A 13,912-nucleotide genomic window follows, 5' to 3' on the forward strand; every position below is an offset into this window, starting at 1 on the left:
GAGCAGTTTCCAGGAAACGTTTCTCCTGAGTTTTAGACGAAGTTTCCTGCTGTTTAGTACGTATGAAGGCATTGGGCTGGAAATACCGGTTTTGGGATTCTGCACAGAAAGGGTTTGCAAACCGCTGAATCCACACGTGAGTTTAACTCTGTCAATTGAATGCACACATTGACAACCATTCAGTTAGATAGCTCCGTTTTGGTTTTAGAAGCGGATATTTCTCTGTACAGCCTATGATCCCATTCACTCGGGAATATCCAAACGCAGCTCCTCGAAGAAACGTGTTTCTGACTCGCTGAATCTCAACACAGATTCAACTCTCTTAGTTGAACGAACGCACAGCAGAGCAGTTTCATGGAAACGTTTCTCCTGAGTTTTAGACGAAGTTTCCTGCTGTTTAGTACGTATGCTTGCATTTGGCTGGAAATACCGGTTTTGGGATTCTGCACAGAAAGAGTTTGCAAACCGCTGAATCCACACGTGAGTTTAACTCTGCCAGTTGAATGCACACATTGACAACCATTCAGTTAGATACCTCCGTTTTGGTTTTAGAAGCAGATATTTCTTTGTACAGCCTATGGTCCCATTTACTCGGGAATATCCCAACGCAGCTCCTAGAAGAAACGTGTTTCTGACTCGCTGAATCTCAACATAGATTCAACTCTCTTAGGTGAACGAACGCACAGCAGAGCAGTTTCAAGGAAACGTTTCTCCTGAGTTTTAGACGAAGTTTCCTACTGTTTAGTACGTATGCCGGCATTGGGCTGGAAATACCGGTTTTGGGATTCTGCACAGAAAGCGTTTGCAAACCGCTGAATAAACACGTGAGTTTAACTCTGTCAGATGAATGCACACATTGACAACCATTCAGTTAGATAGATCCGTTTTGGTTTTAGAAGCAGATATATGTCCGTTCAGCTTATGGTCCCTTTCACTCGGGAATATCCCAACGCAGCTCTTAGAAGAAACATGTTTCTGACTCGCTGAATCTCAACATAGATTCAACTCTCTTAGGTGAACGAATGCACAGCAGAGCAGTTTCAAGGAAACGTTTCTCCTGAGATTCAGACGAAGTTTCCTGCTGTTTAGTACGTATGCCGGAATTGGGCTGGAAATACCGGTTTCGGAATTCTGCACAGAAAGGGTTTGCAAACCGCTGAATCCACACGTGAGTTTAGCTCTGTCATTTGAAGGCACACATTGACAAGCATTCAGTTAGATAGCTCCGTTTTGGTTTTAGAAGCAGATATTTCTCTGTACAGCCCATGGTCCCATTCACTCGGGAATATCCCAAAGCAGCTCCTAGAAGAAACGTGTTTCTGACTCGCTGAATCTCAACATGGATTCAACTCTCTTAGTTGAAGGAACGCACAGCAGAGCAGTTTCAAGGAAACGTTGCTCCTGAGTTTTAGACGAAATTTCCTGCTGTTTAGTATGTATGCCAGCATTGGGCTGGAAATACCGGTTTTCGGATTATGCAGAGAAAGCGTTTGCAAACCGCTGAATCCACACGTGAGTTTAACTCTGTCAGTTGAATGCACACATTGAAAACCATTCAGTTAGATAGATCCGTTTTGGTTTTAGAAGCAGATATTACTCTGTAGAGCCTATGGTCCCATTCACTCGGGAATATCCCAAAGCAGCTCCTAGAAGAAACGTGTTTCTGACTCGCTGAATCTCAACATAGATTCAACTCTCTTAGTTGAACGAAGGCACAGCAGGGCAGTTTCAAGGAAACGTTTCTCCTGAGTTTTAGACGAAGTTTCCTGCTGTTTAGTACGTATGCTGGCATTGGGCTGGAAATACCGGTTTTGGGATTCTGCACGGAAAGCGTTTGCAAACCGCTGAATAAACACTTGAGTTTAACTCTGTCAGTTGAATGCACACATTGACAACCATTCAGTTAGATAGCTCCGTTTTGGTTTTAGAAGCAGATATTTCTCCGTTCAGCCTATGGTCCCATTCACTCGGGAATATCCCAACGCAGCTCTTAGAAGAAACGTGTTTCTGACTCGCTGAATCTCAACATAGATTCAACTCTCTTACGTGAACGCAACGCACAGCAGAGCAGTTTCAAGCAAACGTTTCTCCTGAGTTTTTGACGAAGTCATACTGCTGTTTCGTACGTTTGCCGGCATTGGGAAGGAAATGCCGGTTTCGGGATTCTGCACAGAAAGTGTTTGCAAACCGCTGAATCCACACGTGAGATTAACTCTGTCAGTTGAATTCACAGATTGAAAACCATTCAGTTAGATAGCTCCGTTTTGGTTTTAGAAGCAGATATTTCTCTGTACAGCCTATGGTCCCATTCACTCGGGAATATCCCAATGCAGCTCCTAGAAGAAACGTGTTTCTGACTCGCTGAATCTCAACATAGTTTCAACTCTCGTAGTTGAACGACCGTACAGCAGAGCAGTTTTAAGGAAATGATTCTCCTGAGTTTTAGACGAAATTTCCTACTGTTTAGTACGTATGCCGGCATTGGGCTGGAAATACCGGTTTTGGGATTCTGCACAGAAGGCGTTTGCAAACCGCTGAATCCACACGTGATTTTAACTCTGTCAGTTGAATGCACACATTGACAAACATTCAGTTAGATAGCTCCGTTTTGGTTTTAGAAGCAGATATTTCTCCGTACAGCCTATGGTCCCATTAACTCGGGAATATCCCAACGCAGCTCCTAGAAGAAACGTGTTTCTGACTCGCTGAATCTCAACATAGATTCAACTCTCTTAGGTGAACGAACGCACAGCAGAGCAGTTTCAAGGAAACGTTTCTCCTGAGTTTTAGACGAAGTTACCTGCTCTTTAGTACCTATGCCGGCATTGGGCTGGAAATACCGGTTTTGGGATTCTGCACAGAAAGGGTTTGCAAACCGCTGAATCCACACGTGAGTTTAACTCTGTCAGTTGAATGCACACATTGACAACCATTCAGTGAGATAGCTCCGTTTTGGTTTTAGAAGCAGATATTTCTCTGTACAGCCTATGGTCCCATTCACTCGGGAATATCCCAACGCAGCTCCTAGAAGAAACGTGTTTCTGAGTCGCTGAATCTCAACATAGATTCAACTCTCTTACGTGAACGAACGCACAGCAGAGGAGTTTCAAGGAAACGTTTCTCCTGAGTTTTAGACGAAGTCATACTGCTGTTTCGTACGTATGCCGACATTGGGAAGGAAATGCCGGTTACGGGATTCTGCACAGAAAGTGTTTGCAAACCGCTGAATCCACACGTGAGTTTAACTCTGACAGTTGAATGCACACATTGACAACCATTCAGTTAGATAGCTCCGTTTTGGTTTTAGAAGCAGATATTTCTCTGTACAGCCTATGGTCTCATTCACTCAGGAATATCCCAACGCAGCTCCTAGAAGAAACGTGTTTCTGACTCGCTGAATCTCAACATAGATTCAACTCTCTTAGGTGAACGAACGCACAGCAGAGCAGTTTCAAGGAAACGTTTCTCCTGAGTGTTAGACGAAGCTTACTGCTGTTTAGTACGTATGCCTGCATTGGGCTGTAAATACCGGTTTTGGGATTCTGCACAGAAAGGGTTTGCAAACCGCTGAATCCACATGTGAGTTTAACTCTGTCAATTGAATGCACACATTGACAACCATTCAGTTAGATAGCTCCGTTTTGGTTTTAGAAGCAGATATTTCTCTGTACAGCCTATGGTCCCATTCACTCGGGAATATCCCAACGCAGCTCCTAGAAGAAACGTGTTTCTGACTCGCTGAATCTCAACATAGATTCAACTCTCTTAGGTGAACGAGCGCACAGCAGAGCAGTTTCAAGGAAACGTTCCTCCTGAGTTGTAGACGAAGTTTCCTGCTGTTTAGTACGTATGCCGGCATTGGGCTGGAAATACCGGTTTTGGGATTCTGCACAGAAAGGGTTTGCAAACCGCTGAATCCACATGTGAGTTTAACTCTGTCAGTTGAATGCACACACTGACAACCATTCAGTTAGATAGCTCCGTTTTGGTTTTAGAAGCAGATATTTCTCTGTACAGCCTATGGTCCCATTCACTCGGGAATATCCCAAAGCAGCTCCTAGAAGAAACGTGTTTCTGACTCGCTGAATCTCAACATAGATTCAACTCTCTTAGGTGAACGAACGCACAGCAGAGCAGTTTCAAGTAAACGTTTCTCCTGAGTTTTAGACGAAGTTTCCTGCTCTTTAGTACGTATGCCGGCATTGGGCTGGAAATACCGGTTTTGTGATTCTGCACAGAAAGGGTTTGCAAACCGCTGATTCCACACTTGAGTTTAACTCTGTCAGTTGAATGCACACATTGACAACCATTCAGTTAGATAGCTCTGTTTTGGTTTTAGAAGCAGATCTTTCTCGGTACAGCCTATGGTCCCATTCACTCGGGAATATCCCAATGCAGCTCCTAGAAGAAACGTGTTTCTGACTCGCTGAATCTCTACATAGATTCAACTCTCTTAGTTGAACGAAGGCACAGCAGGGCAGTTTCAAGGAAACGTTTCTCCTGAGTTTTAGACGAAGTTTCCTGCTGTTTAGTACGTATGCTGGCATTGGGCTGGAAATACCGGTTTTGGGATTCTGCACGGAAAGCGTTTGCAAACCGCTGAATAAACACTTGAGTTTAACTCTGTCAGTTGAATGCACACATTGACAACCATTCAGTTAGATAGCTCCGTTTTGGTTTTAGAAGCAGATATTTCTCCGTTCAGCCTATGGTCCCATTCACTCGGGAATATCCCAACGCAGCTCTTAGAAGAAACGTGTTTCTGACTCGCTGAATCTCAACATAGATTCAACTCTCTTACGTGAACGCAACGCACAGCAGAGCAGTTTCAAGCAAACGTTTCTCCTGAGTTTTTGACGAAGTCATACTGCTGTTTCGTACGTTTGCCGGCATTGGGAAGGAAATGCCGGTTTCGGGATTCTGCACAGAAAGTGTTTGCAAACCGCTGAATCCACACGTGAGATTAACTCTGTCAGTTGAATTCACAGATTGAAAACCATTCAGTTAGATAGCTCCGTTTTGGTTTTAGAAGCAGATATTTCTCTGTACAGCCTATGGTCCCATTCACTCGGGAATGTCCCAATGCAGCTCCTAGAAGAAACGTGTTTCTGACTCGCTGAATCTCAACATAGTTTCAACTCTCGTACTTGAACGAACGTACAGCAGAGCAGTTTTAAGGAAATGATTCTCCTGAGTTTTAGACGAAATTTCCTACTGTTTAGTACGTATGCCGGCATTGGGCTGGAAATACCGGTTTTGGGATTCTGCACAGAAAGCGTTTGCAAACCGCTGAATCCACACGTGATTTTAACTCTGTCAGTTGAATGCACACATTGACAACCATTCAGTTAGATAGCTCCGTTTTGGTTTTAGAAGCAGATATTTCTCCGTACAGCCTATGGTCCCATTAACTCGTGAATATCCCAACGCAGCTCCTAGAAGAAACGTGTTTCTGACTCGCTGAATCTCAACATAGATTCAACTCTCTTAGGTGAACGAACGCACAGCAGAGCAGTTTCAAGGAAACCTTTCTCCTGAGTTTTAGACGAAGTTACCTGCTCTTTAGTACCTATGCCGGCATTGGGCTGGAAATACTGGTTATGGGATTCTGCACAGAAAGGGTTTGGAAACCGCTGAATCCACACGTGAGTTTAACTCCGTCAGTTGAATGCACACATTGACAACCTTTCAGTTAGATAGCTCCGTTTTGATTTTAGGAGCAGATATTTCTCTGTACAGCCTATGGTCCCATTCACTCGGGAATATCCCAATGCAGCTCCCAGAAGAAACGTGTTTCTGACTCGCTGAATCTCAACATGGATTCAACTCTCTTACGTGAACGAACGCACAGCAGAGGAGTTTCAAGGAAACGTTTCTCCTGTGTTTTAGACGAAGTCATTCTGCTGTTTCGTACGTATGCCGGCATTGGGAAGGAAATGCCGGTTTCGGGATTCTGCACAGAATGTGTTTGCAAACCGCTGAATCCACACGTGAGTTTACCTCTGTCAGTTGAATGCACACATTGACAACCATTCAGTTAGATACCTCCGTTTTGGTTTTAGAAGCAGATATTTCTCTGTGCAGTCTATGGTCCCATTTACTCGGGAATATACCAACTCAGCTCCTAGAAGAAACGTGTTTCTGACTCGCTGAATCTCAACATAGATTCAACTCTCTTAGGTGAATGAACGCACAGCAGAGCAGTTTCAAGGAAACGTTTCTCCTGAGTTTTAGACGAAGTTTCCCGCTGTTTAGTACGTATGCCGGCATTGGGCTGGAAATACCGGTTTTGGGATTCTGCACAGAATGCGTTTGCAAACCGCGGAATCCACACGTGAGTTTAACTCTGTCAGTTGAATGCACACATTGACAACCATTCAGTTAGATAGCTCCGTTTTAGTTTTAGGAGCAGATATTTCTTTGTTCAGTCTATGGTCCCATTCACTCGGGAATATCCCAACGCAGCTCCTAGAAGAAACGTGTTTCTGACTCGCTGAATCTCAACATACATTCAACTCTCTTACATGAACGAACGCACAGCACAGGAGTTTCAAGGAAACGCTTCTCCTTAGTTTTAGACGAAGTCATACTGCTGTTTCGTATGTATGCCGGCATTGGGAAGGAAATGCCGGTTTCGGGATTCTGCACAGAATGTGTTTGCATACCGCTGAATCCACACGTGAGTTTAACTCTGTCAGTTGAATGCACACATTGACAACCATTCAGTTAGATATCTCCGTTTTGGTTTTAGAAGCAGATATTTCTCTGTACAGCCTACGGTCAAATTCACTCGGGAATATCCCAACGCAGCTCCTAGAAGAAACGTGTTTCTGACTCGCTGAATCTCAACATAGATTCAACTCTCTTAGGTGAATGAAAGCACAGCAGAGCAGTTTCAAGGAAACGTTTCTCTTGAGTTTTAGACGAAGTTTCCTGCTGTTTAGTACGTATGCCGGCATTGGGATGGAAATACCGGTTTTGGGATTCTGCACAGAAAGGGTTTGCAAACCGCTGAATCAACACGTAAGTTTATCTCTGTCAGTTGAATGCACACATTGACAACCATTCAGTTAGATAGCTCCGTTTTGGTTTTAGAAGCAGATATTTCTCTGTACAGCCTATGGTCCCGTTCACTCGGGAATATCCGAACGCAGCTCCTAGAAGAAACGTGTTTCTGACTCGCTGAATCTCAACATAGTTTCAACTCTCTTAGTTGAACGAAAGTACAGCAGAGCAGTTTTACGGAAACGTTTCTCCTGAGTTTTAGACGAAGTTTCCTGCTGTTTAGTACGCATGCCGGCATTGGGCTGGAAATACCGGTTTTGGGATTCTGCACAGAAAGCGTTTACAAACCGCTGAATCCACACGTGAGTTTAACTCTGTCAGTTGAATGCACATATTGACAACCATTCAGTTAGATAGCTCCGTTTTGGTTTTAGAAGCAGATATTTCTCTGTACAGCCTATGGTCCCATTCACTCGGGAATATCCCAACGCAGCTCCTAGAAGAAAGGTGTTTCTGACTCGCTGAATCTCAACATAGATTCAACTCTCTTACGTGAACGAACTCACAGCAGAGGAGTTTCAAGGAAACGTTTCTCCTGAGTTTTAGACGAAGTCATACTGCTGTTTCGTACGTATGCCGGCATTGGGAAGGAAATGCCAGTTTCGGGATTCTGCACAGAAAGTGTTTGCACACCGCTGAATCCACACGTGAGTTTACCTCTGTCAGTTGAATGCACACATTGACAACCATTCAGTTAGATAGTTCCGTTTTGGTTTTAGAAGCAGATATTTCTCTGTACAGCCTATGGTCCCATTCACTCGGGAATATCCCAAACTAGCTCCTAGAAGAAACGTGTTTCTGACTCGCTGAATCTCAACATAGATTCAACTGTCTTAGCTGAACGAACGCACAGCAGAGCAGTCTCAAGGAAACGTTTCTCCAGAGTTTTAGACGAACTTTACTGCTGTTTAGTACGTATGCCGTCATTGGGCTGGAAATACCGGTTTTGGGATTCTGTACAGAAAGGGTTTGCAAACCGCTGAATCCACACGTGAGTTTAACTCTGTCAGTTGAATGCACATATTGACAACCATTCAGTTAGATAGCTCCGTTTTGATTTTAGAAGCAGATATTTCTCTGTACAGCCTATGGTCCCATTCACTCGGGAATATCCCAACGCAGCTCCTAGAAGAAACGTGTTTCTGACTCGCTGAATCTCAACATAGATTCAACTCTCTTAGGTGAATGAAAGCACAGCGGAGCAGTTTCAAGGAAACGTTTCTCCTGAGTTTTAGACGAAGTTTCCTGCTGTTTAGTACGTACGCCGGCATTGGGATGGAAATACCGGTTTTGGGATTCTGCACAGAAAGGGTTTGCAAACCGCTGAATCCACACGTAAGTTTATCTCTGTCAGTTGAATGCACACATTGACAACCATTCAGTTAGATAGCTCCGTTTTGGTTTTAGAAGCAGATATTTCTCCATACAGCCTATGGTCCCATTCACTCGGGAATATCCCAATGCAGCTCCTAGAAGAAACGTGTTTCTGACTCGCTGAATCTCAACATAGATTCAACTCTCTTACGTGAACGAACGCATAGCAGAGCAGTTTCAAGGAAACGTTTCTCCTGAGTTTTAGACGAAGTTTCCTGCTGTTTAGTACGTATGCCGGCATTGGGCTGGAAATACCGGTTTTGGGATTCTGCACAGAAAGCGTTTGCAAACCGCGGAATCCACACGTGAGTTTAACTCTGTCAGTTGAATGCACACATTGACAACCATTCAGTTAGATAGCTCCGTGTTGGTTTTAGAAGCAGATATTTCTCCGTACAGCCTATGGTCCCATTCACTCGGGAATATCCCAACGCAGCTCCTATAAGAAACGTGTTTCTGACTCGCTGAATCTCAACATAGATTCAACTCTCTTTCGTGAACGAACGCACAGCAGAGCAGTTTCAAGGAAACGTTTCTCCTGAGTTTTTGACGAAGTCACACTGCTGTTTCGTACTTATGCCGGCATTCGGAAGGAAATGCCGGTTTCGGGATTCTGCACAGAAAGTGTTTGCAAACCGCTGAATCCACACGTGAAATTAACTCTGTCAGTTGAATGCACACATTGACAACCATTCAGTTAGATATCTCCGTTTTCGTTTTAGAAGCAGATATTTCTATGTACAGCCTATGGTCCCATTCACTCGGGAATATCCCAACGAAGCTCCTAGAAGAAACGTGTTTCTGACTCGCTGAATCTCAACATAGATTCAACTCTCTTACGTGAACGAACTCACAGCAGAGGAGTTTCAAGGAAACGTTTCTCCTGAGTTTTAGACGAAGTCATACTGCTGTTTCGTACGTATGCCGGCATTGGGAAGGAAATGCCAGTTTCGGGATTCTGCACAGAAAGTGTTTGCACACCGCTGAATCCACACGTGAGTTTAACTCTGTCAGTTGAATGCACACATTGACAACCATTCAGTTAGATAGTTCCGTTTTGGTTTTAGAAGCAGATATTTCTCTGTACAGCCTATGGTCCCATTCACTCGGGAATATCCCAAACTAGCTCCTAGAAGAAACGTGTTTCTGACTCGCTGAATCTCAACATAGATTCAACTGTCTTAGCTGAACGAACGCACAGCAGAGCAGTCTCAAGGAAACGTTTCTCCAGAGTTTTAGACGAACTTTACTGCTGTTTAGTACGTATGCAGGCATTGGGCTGGAAATACCGGTTTTGGGATTCTGCACAGAAAGGGTTTGCAAACCGCTGAATCCACACGTGAGTTTAACTCTGTCAGTTGAATGCACAAATTGACAACCATTCAGTTAGATAGCTCCGTTTTGATTTTAGAAGCAGATATTTCTCTGTACAGCCTATGGTCCCATTCACTCGGGAATATCCCAACGCAGCTCCTAGAAGAAACGTGTTTCTGACTCGCTGAATCTCAACATAGATTCAACTCTCTTAGGTGAATGAAAGCACAGCGGAGCAGTTTCAAGGAAACGTTTCTCCTGAGTTTTAGACGAAGTTTCCTGCTGTTTAGTACGTACGCCGGCATTGGGATGGAAATACCGGTTTTGGGATTCTGCACAGAAAGGGTTTGCAAACCGCTGAATACACACGTAAGTTTATCTCTGTCAGTTGAATGCACACATTGACAACCATTCAGTTAGATAGCTCCGTTTTGGTTTTAGAAGCAGATATTTCTCCATACAGCCTATGGTCCCATTCACTCGGGAATATCCCAATGCAGCTCCTAGAAGAAACGTGTTTCTGACTCGCTGAATCTCAACATAGATTCAACTCTCTTACGTGAACGAACGTATAGCAGAGCAGTTTCATGGAAACGTTTCTCCTGAGTTTTAGACGAAGTTTCCTGCTGTTTAGTACGTATGCCGGCATTGGGCTGGAAATACCGGTTTTGGGATTCTGCACAGAAAGCGTTTGCAAACCGCGGAATCCACACGTGAGTTTAACTCTGTCAGTTGAATGCACACATTGACAACCATTCAGTTAGATAGCTCCGTGTTGGTTTTAGAAGCAGATATTTCTCCGTACAGCCTATGGTCCCATTCACTCGGGAATATCCCAACGCAGCTCCTATAAGAAACGTGTCTCTGACTCGCTGAATCTCAACATAGATTCAACTCTCTTTCGTGAACGAACGCACAGCAGAGCAGTTTCAAGGAAACGTTTCTCCTGAGTTTTTGACGAAGTCACACTGCTGTTTCGTACTTATGCCGGCATTCGGAAGGAAATGCCGGTTTCGGGATTCTGCACAGAAAGTGTTTGCAAACCGCTGAATCCACACGTGAAATTAACTCTGTCAGTTGAATGCACACATTGACAACCATTCAGTTAGATATCTCCGTTTTCGTTTTAGAAGCAGATATTTCTATGTACAGCCTATGGTCCCATTCACTCGGGAATATCCCAACGCAGCTCCTAGAAGAAACGTGTTTCTGACTCGCTGAATCTCAACATAGATTCAACTGTCGTAGCTGAACGAACGCACGGCAGAGCAGTCTCAAGGAAACGTTTCTCTTGAGTTTTAGACGAAGTTTCCTGCTGTTTAGTACGTATGCCAGCATTGGGCTGGAAATACCGGTTTTGGGATTCTGCACAGAAAGGGATTGCAAACCGCTGAATCCACACGTGAGTTTAACTCTGTCAGTTGAATGCACATATTGACAACCATTCAGTTAGATAGCTCCGTTTTGGTTTTTGAAGCAGATATTTCTCTGTACAGCCTATGGTCCCATTCACTCGGGAATATCCCAACGCAGCTCCTAGAAGAAACGTGTTTCTGACTCGCTGAATCTCAACATAGATTCAACTCTCTTTCGTGAACGAACGCACAGCAGGGGAGTTTCAAGGAAACGTTTCTCCTGAGTTTTAGACTAAGTAATACTGCTGTTTCGTACGTATGCCGGCATTGGGAAGGAAATGCCGGTTTCGGGATTCTGCACAGAAAGTGTTTGCACACCGCTGAAGCCACACGTGAGTTTAACTCTGTCAGTTGAATGCACACATTGACAACCATTCAGTTAGATAGCTCCGTTTTGGTTTTAGAAGCAGATATTTCTCGGTACAGCCTATGGTCCCATTCACTCGGGAATATCCCAACGCAGCTCCTAGAAGAAACGTGTTTCTGACTCGCTGAATCTCAACATAGATTAAACTCTCCTAGGTGAACGAATGCACAGCAGACCAGTTTCAAGGAAACGTTTCTCCTGAATTTTTGACGAAGTCATACTGCTGTTTCGTACGTATGCCGGCATTGGGAAGGAAATGCCGGTCTCGGGATTCTGCACAGAAAGTGTTTGCAAACCGCTGAATCCACACATGCGATTAACTCTGTCAGTTGAATGCACACATTGAAAACCATTCAGTTAGAGAGCTCCGTTTTGGTTTTAGCAGCAGATATTTCTCTGTACAGCCTATGGTCCCATTCACTCGGGAATATCCGAACGCAGCTCCTAGAAGAAACGTGTTTCTGACTCGCTGAGTCTCAACATAGTTTCCACTCTCTTAGTTGAACGAAAGTACAGCAGAGCAGTTTTACGGAAACGTTTCTCCTGAGTTTTAGACGAAGTTTCCTGCTGTTTAGTACGCATGCCGCCATTGGGCTGGAAATACCGGTTTTGGGATTCTGCACAGAAAGCGTTTACAAACCGCTGAATCCACACGTGAGTTTAACTCTCTCAGTTGAATGCACACATTGACAACCATTCAGTTAGATAGCTCCGTGTTGGTTTTAGAAGCAGATATTTCTCCGTACAGCCTATGGTCCCATTCACTCGGGAATATCCCAACGCAGCTCCTATAAGAAACGTGTTTCTGACTCGCTGAATCTCAACATAGATTCAACTCTCTTTCGTGAACGAACGCACAGCAGAGCAGTTTCAAGGAAACGTTTCTCCTGAGTTTTTGACGAAGTCACACTGCTGTTTCGTACTTATGCCGGCATTCGGAAGGAAATGCCGGTTTCGGGATTCTGCACAGAAAGTGTTTGCAAACCGCTGAATCCACACGTGAAATTAACTCTGTCAGTTGAATGCACACATTGACAACCATTCAGTTAGATATCTCCGTTTTCGTTTTAGAAGCAGATATTTCTATGTACAGCCTATGGTCCCATTCACTCGGGAATATCCCAACGAAGCTCCTAGAAGAAACGTGTTTCTGACTCGCTGAATCTCAACATAGATTCAACTCTCTTACGTGAACGAACTCACAGCAGAGGAGTTTCAAGGAAACGTTTCTCCTGAGTTTTAGACGAAGTCATACTGCTGTTTCGTACGTATGCCGGCATTGGGAAGGAAATGCCAGTTTCGGGATTCTGCACAGAAAGTGTTTGCACACCGCTGAATCCACACGTGAGTTTAACTCTGTCAGTTGAATGCACACATTGACAACCATTCAGTTAGATAGTTCCGTTTTGGTTTTAGAAGCAGATATTTCTCTGTACAGCCTATGGTCCCATTCACTCGGGAATATCCCAAACTAGCTCCTAGAAGAAACGTGTTTCTGACTCGCTGAATCTCAACATAGATTCAACTGTCTTAGCTGAACGAACGCACAGCAGAGCAGTCTCAAGGAAACGTTTCTCCAGAGTTTTAGACGAACTTTACTGCTGTTTAGTACGTATGCAGGCATTGGGCTGGAAATACCGGTTTTGGGATTCTGCACAGAAAGGGTTTGCAAACCGCTGAATCCACACGTGAGTTTAACTCTGTCAGTTGAATGCACAAATTGACAACCATTCAGTTAGATAGCTCCGTTTTGATTTTAGAAGCAGATATTTCTCTGTACAGCCTATGGTCCCATTCACTCGGGAATATCCCAACGCAGCTCCTAGAAGAAACGTGTTTCTGACTCGCTGAATCTCAACATAGATTCAACTCTCTTAGGTGAATGAAAGCACAGCGGAGCAGTTTCAAGGAAACGTTTCTCCTGAGTTTTAGACGAAGTTTCCTGCTGTTTAGTACGTACGCCGGCATTGGGATGGAAATACCGGTTTTGGGATTCTGCACAGAAAGGGTTTGCAAACCGCTGAATACACACGTAAGTTTATCTCTGTCAGTTGAATGCACACATTGACAACCATTCAGTTAGATAGCTCCGTTTTGGTTTTAGAAGCAGATATTTCTCCATACAGCCTATGGTCCCATTCACTCGGGAATATCCCAATGCAGCTCCTAGAAGAAACGTGTTTCTGACTCGCTGAATCTCAACATAGATTCAACTCTCTTACGTGAACGAACGTATAGCAGAGCAGTTTCATGGAAACGTTTCTCCTGAGTTTTAGACGAAGTTTCCTGCTGTTTAGTACGTATGCCGGCATTGGGCTGGAAATACCGGTTTTGGGATTCTGCACAGAAAGCGTTTGCAAACCGCGGAATCCACACG

The sequence above is a fragment of the Aotus nancymaae genome, unplaced genomic scaffold (genome assembly GCF_030222135.1).
Source record: "Aotus nancymaae isolate 86718 unplaced genomic scaffold, 86718_ANA_hifiasm-v0.15.2.pri h1tg000102l, whole genome shotgun sequence".
NCBI classification, from domain to species: domain Eukaryota; kingdom Metazoa; phylum Chordata; class Mammalia; order Primates; family Aotidae; genus Aotus; species Aotus nancymaae.